The sequence below is a fragment of the Aspergillus ochraceoroseus genome (genome assembly GCF_002846915.1).
Source record: "Aspergillus ochraceoroseus IBT 24754 chromosome Unknown P175scaffold_1, whole genome shotgun sequence".
NCBI classification, from domain to species: Eukaryota; Fungi; Ascomycota; class Eurotiomycetes; order Eurotiales; family Aspergillaceae; genus Aspergillus; species Aspergillus ochraceoroseus.
The window spans coordinates 3,295,030-3,304,641 of NW_024468476.1; positions in this window are offsets into that span (position 1 = coordinate 3,295,030).

Genomic DNA, 9,612 nt, shown 5'->3' on the forward strand with positions numbered 1-9,612 from the left:
TAGGTATATTTAAAATATTAATATAAATTAGGGTCCTTAATTAAATATAATAAATTTAGAAAATTTATAAAATCTCTAAATATAGTTTTAAAATAAGTAAGTAACTTCTTTAGTATTATAAATATTATTATAAAAAATATAGTATTAAAACTTTATTAACTAGTTAATTATTATTATAATAATATTAAAGCCTAAATTTTAGAATAAATATATAATAAAATTAATAAATATATTTTTTTAAGAATCTTTAGATATAAGTAAGAAATAAAGTACTCCTTAATATCTATCTTAATAAGATATAAATTATTTATAAATATAATAATTATAAATCTATTATTTTATAAATTATAATATTCTAGACTAATAATATAATTATAATAATAATTTATAAGTCTTTAATTTACTTTAATAGCTAGTAATTATACTCTTATAATATTTATATATTAGTTTTATCTTTAATTTTTTTATATTAGGAATATATAATTAATTATAGTAAAATAAGAATCTAAAATAATAAATATACTTAAATAATATAATTAATAAATAATAATTATAGCTTTTTTTTAAACTTTCTAGAATATTATTAAGGGCTAGATTTTATTTATAATCCCTATTTAGGTACTTTCTTAACTATTTAGGAAGCTAGATAGTCTTTTCTTCTTTAAGTTTAGATAGCTAGAAGTATACTAACTTCCTTCTAGTAGTAGCTTAAAACTAGATTAATTATAATATTTATTAGTTCTGTAACTCCTCTAAGTATTTAAATAAAAAGCTTACTAAATTTTCTTTTTTTAATATTATTTAACTCTAATATAGTAAGTATTTATTCCCCTCCTTAAGAAGATTTTATAACCTTCTAATTAAGTTATCTAATTTTACCCTATACTTGCCTAGGTAATAATTAATTATAAAATTAAAGTAAAATAAGAATTTAGATTATTAAGCTTATTATTAGTTTAGTATCTTAATTATTATAAAATATTCTAGATTTTTATAGTTAATTATAATCTTAATTAAATATTAATATTCTTCTAGTTCTAGAGTCTATTCTTCTAAATAATAAATAATTACTAGTAGCTTCTTATTATATATTTTATAGTTATACTTAATTAAAATTATTTTTTTTAAGTAGAATTTTACTAGATATAGAATTCTATTATTATTATATTATAATAATACTCTAGTAGATATAAAATTTAAGGTATTAATTTTTAAAATAACTAGTTAACCTTAATTAAAGAATCTTAATATTAATTTCTTAATAAATTCTACTTTTAGTATTTTAAAAGTAATCTAGTAAATTAAAATCTATAAGAATAGGATTCCTTTCTTCTCTAAAATAGTAATAGGCATAAGAATCTATAAGAATCCTTTAATAAAGTATTAGTAGAATCTAGTAAATCCTATAAAACTCTTAATATTAGTAACTATCTTAAGTAGCTTCTAATCTACTATAATCTTAATCTTCTTAAAATCTATATAAATACCTTCTCTTCTAATAATAATATTTAGGAACTTAATTTCTAGCTAGTAAAATTTATACTTAAATATCTTTATATATAAGTTATTATTTTTTAGAATTTATAATATTTATCTTAAATATTTAGTATATTCTTTTCTTATATAGTTATAGATTAGAATATTATCTAGAAATATATTATAAAATATATTTATATATTATTATAGGATATTATTTATAAAATATTAAAAAATAATTAGAATACTAGTTAAGCTAAATAGTATAATTAAGGATTTATATAGCCTAAAATAGGTTTAAAAAGTAGTTAGATACTCTAACCCCTTCTTAATATAGATATTATTAAAGGTAGCTACTAGATTAATTTTAAAGAAATACTATATTTCCTATAGATTATTTAAGATTTCTTTAATTAAGGATAATAAATAATAATTCTTAACTAATATAATATTTAGTCCTTAATAATCTATATATAGGTAGAGGCTACCTCTAGGTTTATTAATAAATAAGATAAGAAAGATAGCTAGAAATAAATTAAAATATATAAAATCTTTCTTTAAATTCTTTTTTAGCTATTCCTTTAAAATAATTAATTATACTTGTAATATTAAGTATAATTTACTAAATAAGGGCTATTTTTCTTCTTAAATCTTAATATTATAATTATATAATTAGTATAATAGTAGCTTCTCTACTTCTTAGGGATTAAATATATCTTAAAAATCTTGTAGTTCTAGGGAAAATATAGGTAGTAATTTAAGACTAATATCTCTATATTTTAGTTCTTTATTAACTTTATCTAATAAGATCTAGTATAGTTTCTATACTAAATAATAGGTATATATAGCTAGTACTTTTAAGAATATTTAATATATTTTTATAAGTATAAAAGATTTTAACTCTAGTAATTTTTCTTATTAATTTAATTACTTAAATTAATCTTTCTAGAGAATATCTATTAAGGCCCTTATTCTTATAGACTTAAGAGATATATTATAGTATTTATAATAATATTAACTATTAAATATAGTTATTTAATTAGAGAAATATATCTTTAAATTATATATAATAAGCTAGGCTAGTCCTAGGATAATTAGGTAGTAGAAAAGATAGATAATATAAAAGATAGATTTCTAGTTATAATAATTATTTAATAATAAGTTAGCCTCTATATAATAAGTTATTATATCTTTTTCTATTTTCTTACTATAGAAGCTAGATAGAAATATTAAATAAGAAAATAGAATAGTCTTTAATTTATATATTTTTATTTATTAGTAATTTATAAAGCTAACTTCTTTAACTCTAGAATTAGTTATAATATAAATTAGTATTTTTAGATTTTCTTAATATAGTTATACCTACTATATTATTAAATTAATATATATATAATAAGGATTAGGAGAGTTAATTAATTTAGTAATAATATAGAATAAATAAAGTAATATATCTAATAATAAGGGCTTTTATATATATTCTAGTACTAGATAGTAATTATAGCTAGGTAGACTCTATTTTTTAAGTTAGGTAAAGTATTAGAAGAGTATAATTAATTAAATTTTTCTAGGGTAGTAAGATAGTTATTCTAAGCTATAATATAGGAAGCAGGTAATATTATAATAAGAATTAGGCTAGAATAATATACTAGTATATTTATCTACTTTTAGATTTATATAGGATATTAGTTAGGTAAGAAGTAATTCTTTATATAATATACTTTATTTTTATAATAAAAATATTTTTTATATTTATATTATCTTTTCCTAGGAGAATATAATATATAGCAGGTATAAAATAAGTCTATAATATCTAAATTTTTTCTAGACATGGAGGGTATAACTAGGTAATTAAATAAGATAGAATTAAGGAGATTCCTTAATATTACTAAACTAGAGTAATAAGAACTAGATATTAGATAAGAATAAAATACTTATAGCTAGTATTAATAATAATAATTTTCTAGTAATTAGAAATAATTAGTATATTCTTAGAAATCTTAAAATAAGATAGGATTATAAAATAATATATTTTAAAATTTAATTAAAATATTTTAGATTAAAAAAAATATTAAAGAGTTATTAAATATTTTTTTTTCTAAAATAAGATAATAGAACTTTATAAAATAAGTACTAAAGTCTAAATTTCTTTATTTCTAATTATAAAGGTAGTTCTAAGTATTTTAAATTTAGTTAGGGTCTCTAAATATTATTTCTAGATAGTTAAATAAATTAGAATAGTCTAAGAACTAGAGAATATTAAGTCTTATTTTAAGCAGGATTAATTTATAAGCCTTTCTAGTTAGATATTCTACTATATAGGTTAGTTAAGCTTTAATAGTTAAAAAATAGTCTAGATTAGTATCTATTTTATTATAAATTTATTATATAAAGTAGTAAAAATTAGAATAAATATTATTAAATTTTTATAAATTAAGAAATTTCTTATTAAGATAAGTACTAGAAAGAGGGCTAGTAAAAATAAGTATAGATATTCTTATTATATTAGCTATTATAATTTTAGTAAGAGAAGTATATTTAATAAAAGTAGGAGTAGTAATAAAAATAAGTATAATAAAAATAATAATAATCTATAATATAATAAATATATACTTAAATTTAATTAACTTTTATTAAATTATTTCTAGTTTTTCTTTCTAGTATAGTATTATTCCCTCCTTCTTAGCTAGCTCTAGGCTAGCTTTATTAATTTAATTTTAAAGAGTATAAATCTCCTTTTTTAAGAAATTAGTATATTTATTATAAGACCTAAGATAAATAATCTAAATAATAAGATTATTAATAATATAATTTATAAACTTCTTAATTAAGTTTATAATTAGGGGTAGTTTAAATTATTTTAATATACTAGTAATAGCTATACCTAGGGTAAGAGCTATATAATATTATAGGGAGCAGGCAGGTAATAGATATAGCTAATAATAGGGTATATATTTAGGCTATCTATATATAGATATAATAGGTAAGGATTAGGTTAGAATAAGGATATAGCTTAAAGAGCTATAATAAGATTAGGGGTAATATGGCTTAAATATAGGAGTAGAGGTGAATAGTTAGGGCAGAATCTAACCAGATAAGTATACAGCTATGCTATGACATATATTTAAAAATAGCTTTACTAAAGTATCTATTACTACTAGAGAGTAGACTTAATTAAAGTCTATACTTAATTTTTAGAAATTTCTATATATAATCTATTTTATATAAAATTATAATATATTATTATCTATATTTAATTTTAAGTTATATATCTATTTTCCTAGTAAGATCTTTATATCTTTTAGTAATAGTATAAATTTATAAGTCTAAATAACTTTAAACTTACTAATTTAACTTTATATTACTTATATTTAGTAATCCTTTTATAATAATTTTATTACTTAAATATAGATTTATAAGATTCTAATTTTATAAATCTTTATAGACTTGATCTCTAGTATAAAACTACTAGAATCTAGTAATATTATAGTAATTATATTAGGTAATTCTTCTAGCTTTAGATAGGATCCTAATAAATAAGGTATTTCTAGAAGTATTTTTAGAGATAATATAAACTAGAATTAAAATTATTATTCTTATTTTATTTTCTCTTCCTATAGTTACTTTACCTGCTCATCTTTAAAATAAATACTTTAGTATTAACCCTTTATAAATCTTAAAGATCTCTATAGAGTAATAATATTACTACTAGTATTATTACTAGTAGGATTCTATACCTTTACTAGATTAATTATTTCTATATTTCTAATATTAAATTTAATCTACTTTCTAATTTTTAAATACTTCCTTTTTAGTATATCTAGAGTTATTAGAACATAATTATCTTTAGAAGGTTCTAAAACTAGTAAGTCCTTCTTATATTAGATAAATAACTCTAGAAATCTTTATATTAGTTATAATACTAGTATCCTTTTAAAAATAGGTTAACTAGTATATAGATTATTTATAGTAAAATAGTTAATTATCTCTTTATATCTATCCTACTTAGATTATTCCTCTATACTAGGTCTTACTATCTCCTTTATATCCTTGCTAATTACTTGATTGTTTTACTTAATAATAGTTTTAGAAACAGCCCTGGAGGTAGGTGTCCACTCTGGTATGATAAGCTTGGTAGTTTTGGAGATAGCCCTAGGGGCAGCCCCAGAGGCAGGTAGCCGCTCGGGTATGATGAGTTCGATACCTGCCTCTGGGTTGGGTAGACTTGGTTCAGGTAGGGCTAGATTAGGTATTAATATTTGAATTCTTCCTGTAATAACCTCATTGTTGTTTACTGATAGTAAGGTTTGGGGAATAATATTATTTTAAGATATATTATTATAGATTATTCTTCCCTTTTTAGTATTAATAGATATAATTGCTCTAGATAGACTATTATTATTTGGTTTTAGTTTATTAGGAAGTTATAGTTATATTCTATTTATTTTATTAATATTACCTTTATTAAATATTATATCTCTTAACCAAATTATCTTCCCTATATCTAGATACCATACCTTATAGATATAATCTCTATTATATTTAACTAGTTAATTAATTTTTACTCTAGGTAATATTTTTATACTTTTAATCCTATCCTTATATAGAATATTTATAAATACCTTATATTTTTATATATAAATATATTATAGATTAATATCTTTAATTAGGATATTTAATTCTTTATAAAAAAGTTATATAAGTAGCTTTCCTTTATTATTATCTTTCCTAACTAATCTATTTAAAATATAGACTGCTATATCTATACTATATAGTTATATAGTTAGTTCTATTTTTACTTATATATATATTATGTAGGTAGTCTAGATTATATAGCTACTAAACTATTTAATAGTGCTGTTTTCCTTGGGGGTTTATAGTGGTATTGGTTCACATATAGTACTAAAATCCTTGCTCTACCTAGTATACTTATTAAATTTAGGAGTAGAGTTAAATCTGACCCTTCTAATATAGATACTAGTTATATTTAGCTAATTATTATATATTTCCTTTAATACCTTTAAAAATTTACTTTTTACCTTTAAATATTATATAAAAAGGTATCTAGAATAATTATTTAAAACTAGTAAGATATATCTAATACTATCTCTTCTAATTAGTTTAATTTCTTGGAGATCTATATATATAAATTATAATAGTTTTATTATATATGGTTATAGTTTTCAGGATATCTTTTTCTTTAATTTTAATAATTAACATGCTTTGTAGTATGGCTCAGTATTTTAATTAGTAGTAGGTAAGTTATTAATAATTAAATTATTACTTTTATTATAAAATATTACCTTATTATACTTTAATTATTTAATAGATAGATAACCTAATTATTAATATAATAAGTTTATTAGTATAGTAGGCATAACTACTATCTTATTTAGAACTAAAAATAGAATATTATTATCTAAGATAATATGTCACGGCGTAGCCATGTACCTATCTGGTTAGATTCTATCCTAATTATCTACCTCTACTCCTATATTTAAGCTATATTGCCCCTAATCCTATTATAGCTTTTCAAGCTATATTCTTATCCTAACCTAACCCCTATCTATTATACTTATATATAAATAGCCTAAATATATACCTTATTATTAGTTATACTTATTACTTATCTACTTCCTATAATATTATATAGCTCCTACTCTAGGTATAATTATTACTAGTATATTAAAATAACCTGAACTACTCTTAATTATAGACTTAATTAAGAAGTTTATAAGCTATATTACTAATAATCTTATTATCTAGATTATTTATCTTAAGTCCTATAATAAATATATTAATTTTCTAAAGAAGAAGATTTATACCCTCTAAAATTAAGTTAATAAAGCTAGTCTAGAGCTAGCTAAGAAAGAGGGAATAATATTATATTAGAAAGAAAAATTAGAAATAATTTAATAAAAATTAATTAAATTTAAATATATATTTATTATACTATAAGTTATTATTATCTTTACTATACTTATTCTTATTATTATTCTTACCCCTATTAAATATACTCTCCTTATTAAAGTTATAGTAATTAATATAATAAGAATACTTATACCTATTTTTACTAGCCCTTTCTCTAGTACCTATCTTAATAAGAAATTTCTTAATTTATAAAAGTTTAATAGTACTTATTCTAATTTTTATTACTTTATATAATAGATTTATAGTAAAATAAATATTAATCTAGATTATTTTCTAGCTACTAAAGCCTAACTAATTTATATAATAAGATATTTAACTAAAAAAGCTTATAAATTAATCTTACTTAAGATAAGATTTAATATTCTTTAGTTCCTAGATTATCCTAACTTACTTAATTATCTAGAAATAGTATTTAGAGACTCTAATTAAATTTAAAATACTTAAAACTACCTCTATAGTTAGAAATAGAGAAATTTAGACTTTAATACTTACTTTATAGAGTTTTATTATCTTATTTTAGAAGAAGAAATATTTAATAACTTTCTAATATTTTTTTTAATTTAAAATATTTTAATTAAATTTTAAAATATATTACTTTATAATCCTGCCTTATTTTAAGATTTTTAAAAATATATTAACTACTTTTAATTATTAAAAAACTATTACTATTAATATTAGCTATAAATATCTTATTTTTACTTAATATCTAGTTCTTATTATTCTAGCCTAGTAATACTAAGGAATCTTCCTAATTTTATCTTACTTAATTATCTAGTCATACCTTCTATACTTAGAAGAAATTTAGATATTATAGATTTATTTTATACCTACTATATATTATACTCCTCTAGGGAAGAATAATATAAGTATAAAAAATATTTTTACTATAGAGATAGAATATATTATATAAAGAATTATTTCTTACTTAATTAATATTTTATATAAATCTAAGAGTAGATAAATATACTAGTATATTATTCTAGTTTAATCTTTATTATAGTATTACCTGCTTCCTATACTATAACTTAGAATAACTATCTTATTATTTTAGAGGAACCTAACTAATTATACTTTTCTAATACTCTACCTAACTTAGAAAATAGAATCTACCTAGTTATAATTATTATCTAGTACTAGAATATATATAGAAGCCCTTATTACTAGATATATTATTTTACCTATCTTATATTATTATTAAATTAATTAACTTCTCTAATCCCTATTATATACACGCTAATCTAATAATATAGTAGGTATAATTATATTAAGAAAATCTAAAAATACTAATTTATATTATAACTAATTCTAGAGTTAAAGAAGTTAGTTTTATAAATTATTAATAAGTAAAAATATATAGATTAAAGACTATTCTACTTCTTTATCTAATATTCCTATCTAGCTTTTATAATAAGAAGGTAGAAGAGAGTATAATAACTTATTATATAAAGGCTAATCTATTATTAAATAATTATTATAACTAGAAATCTATCTTTTATATTACTTATCTCTCCTATTATTTAATTATCCTAGAACTAGCCTAGCTTATTATATATAACCTAAAGATATATTTCTTTAACTAAATAATTATATTTAATAGCTAATATTACTATAAATACTATAATATATTTCTTAAACTTACTAGAATAAGGGCCCTAATAAATATCTCCTAGAAGAATTAACCTAAGTAATTAAATTAATAAGAAGAATTACTAGAATTAAAATCTCTTATATTTATAGAAATATACTAAATATTCTTAAGAGTACTAGCTATATATACCTACTATCTAGTATAGAAATTATACTAGACCTTGTTAAATAAAGTTAATAAAAAACTAAAATATAAAGATACTAGTCTTAAATTACTACTTATACTTTTTCTAGAATTATAAGATTTTTAAGATATATTTAATTCTTAAGAAGTAAAGAAGCTACTACTATATTAATTATATAATTATAATATTAAGATTTAAGAAAAAAAATAGCCCCTATTTAATAAATTATACTTAATATTATAAGTATAATTAATTATTTTAAAAAAATAATTAGTGTCACGGTGCGAAGCCGTAGTACCTATCTAGTTAGATTCTGCCTTGACTGTCCACCCTTATTCCTGTATTTAAGCCACATTGTCCTTGATCCTGTTGTAGCTCTTCGAGCTATGTCCTGTCTATTACCTGATACCTACTGTTCTGCTGTTCTGTCTGGTTA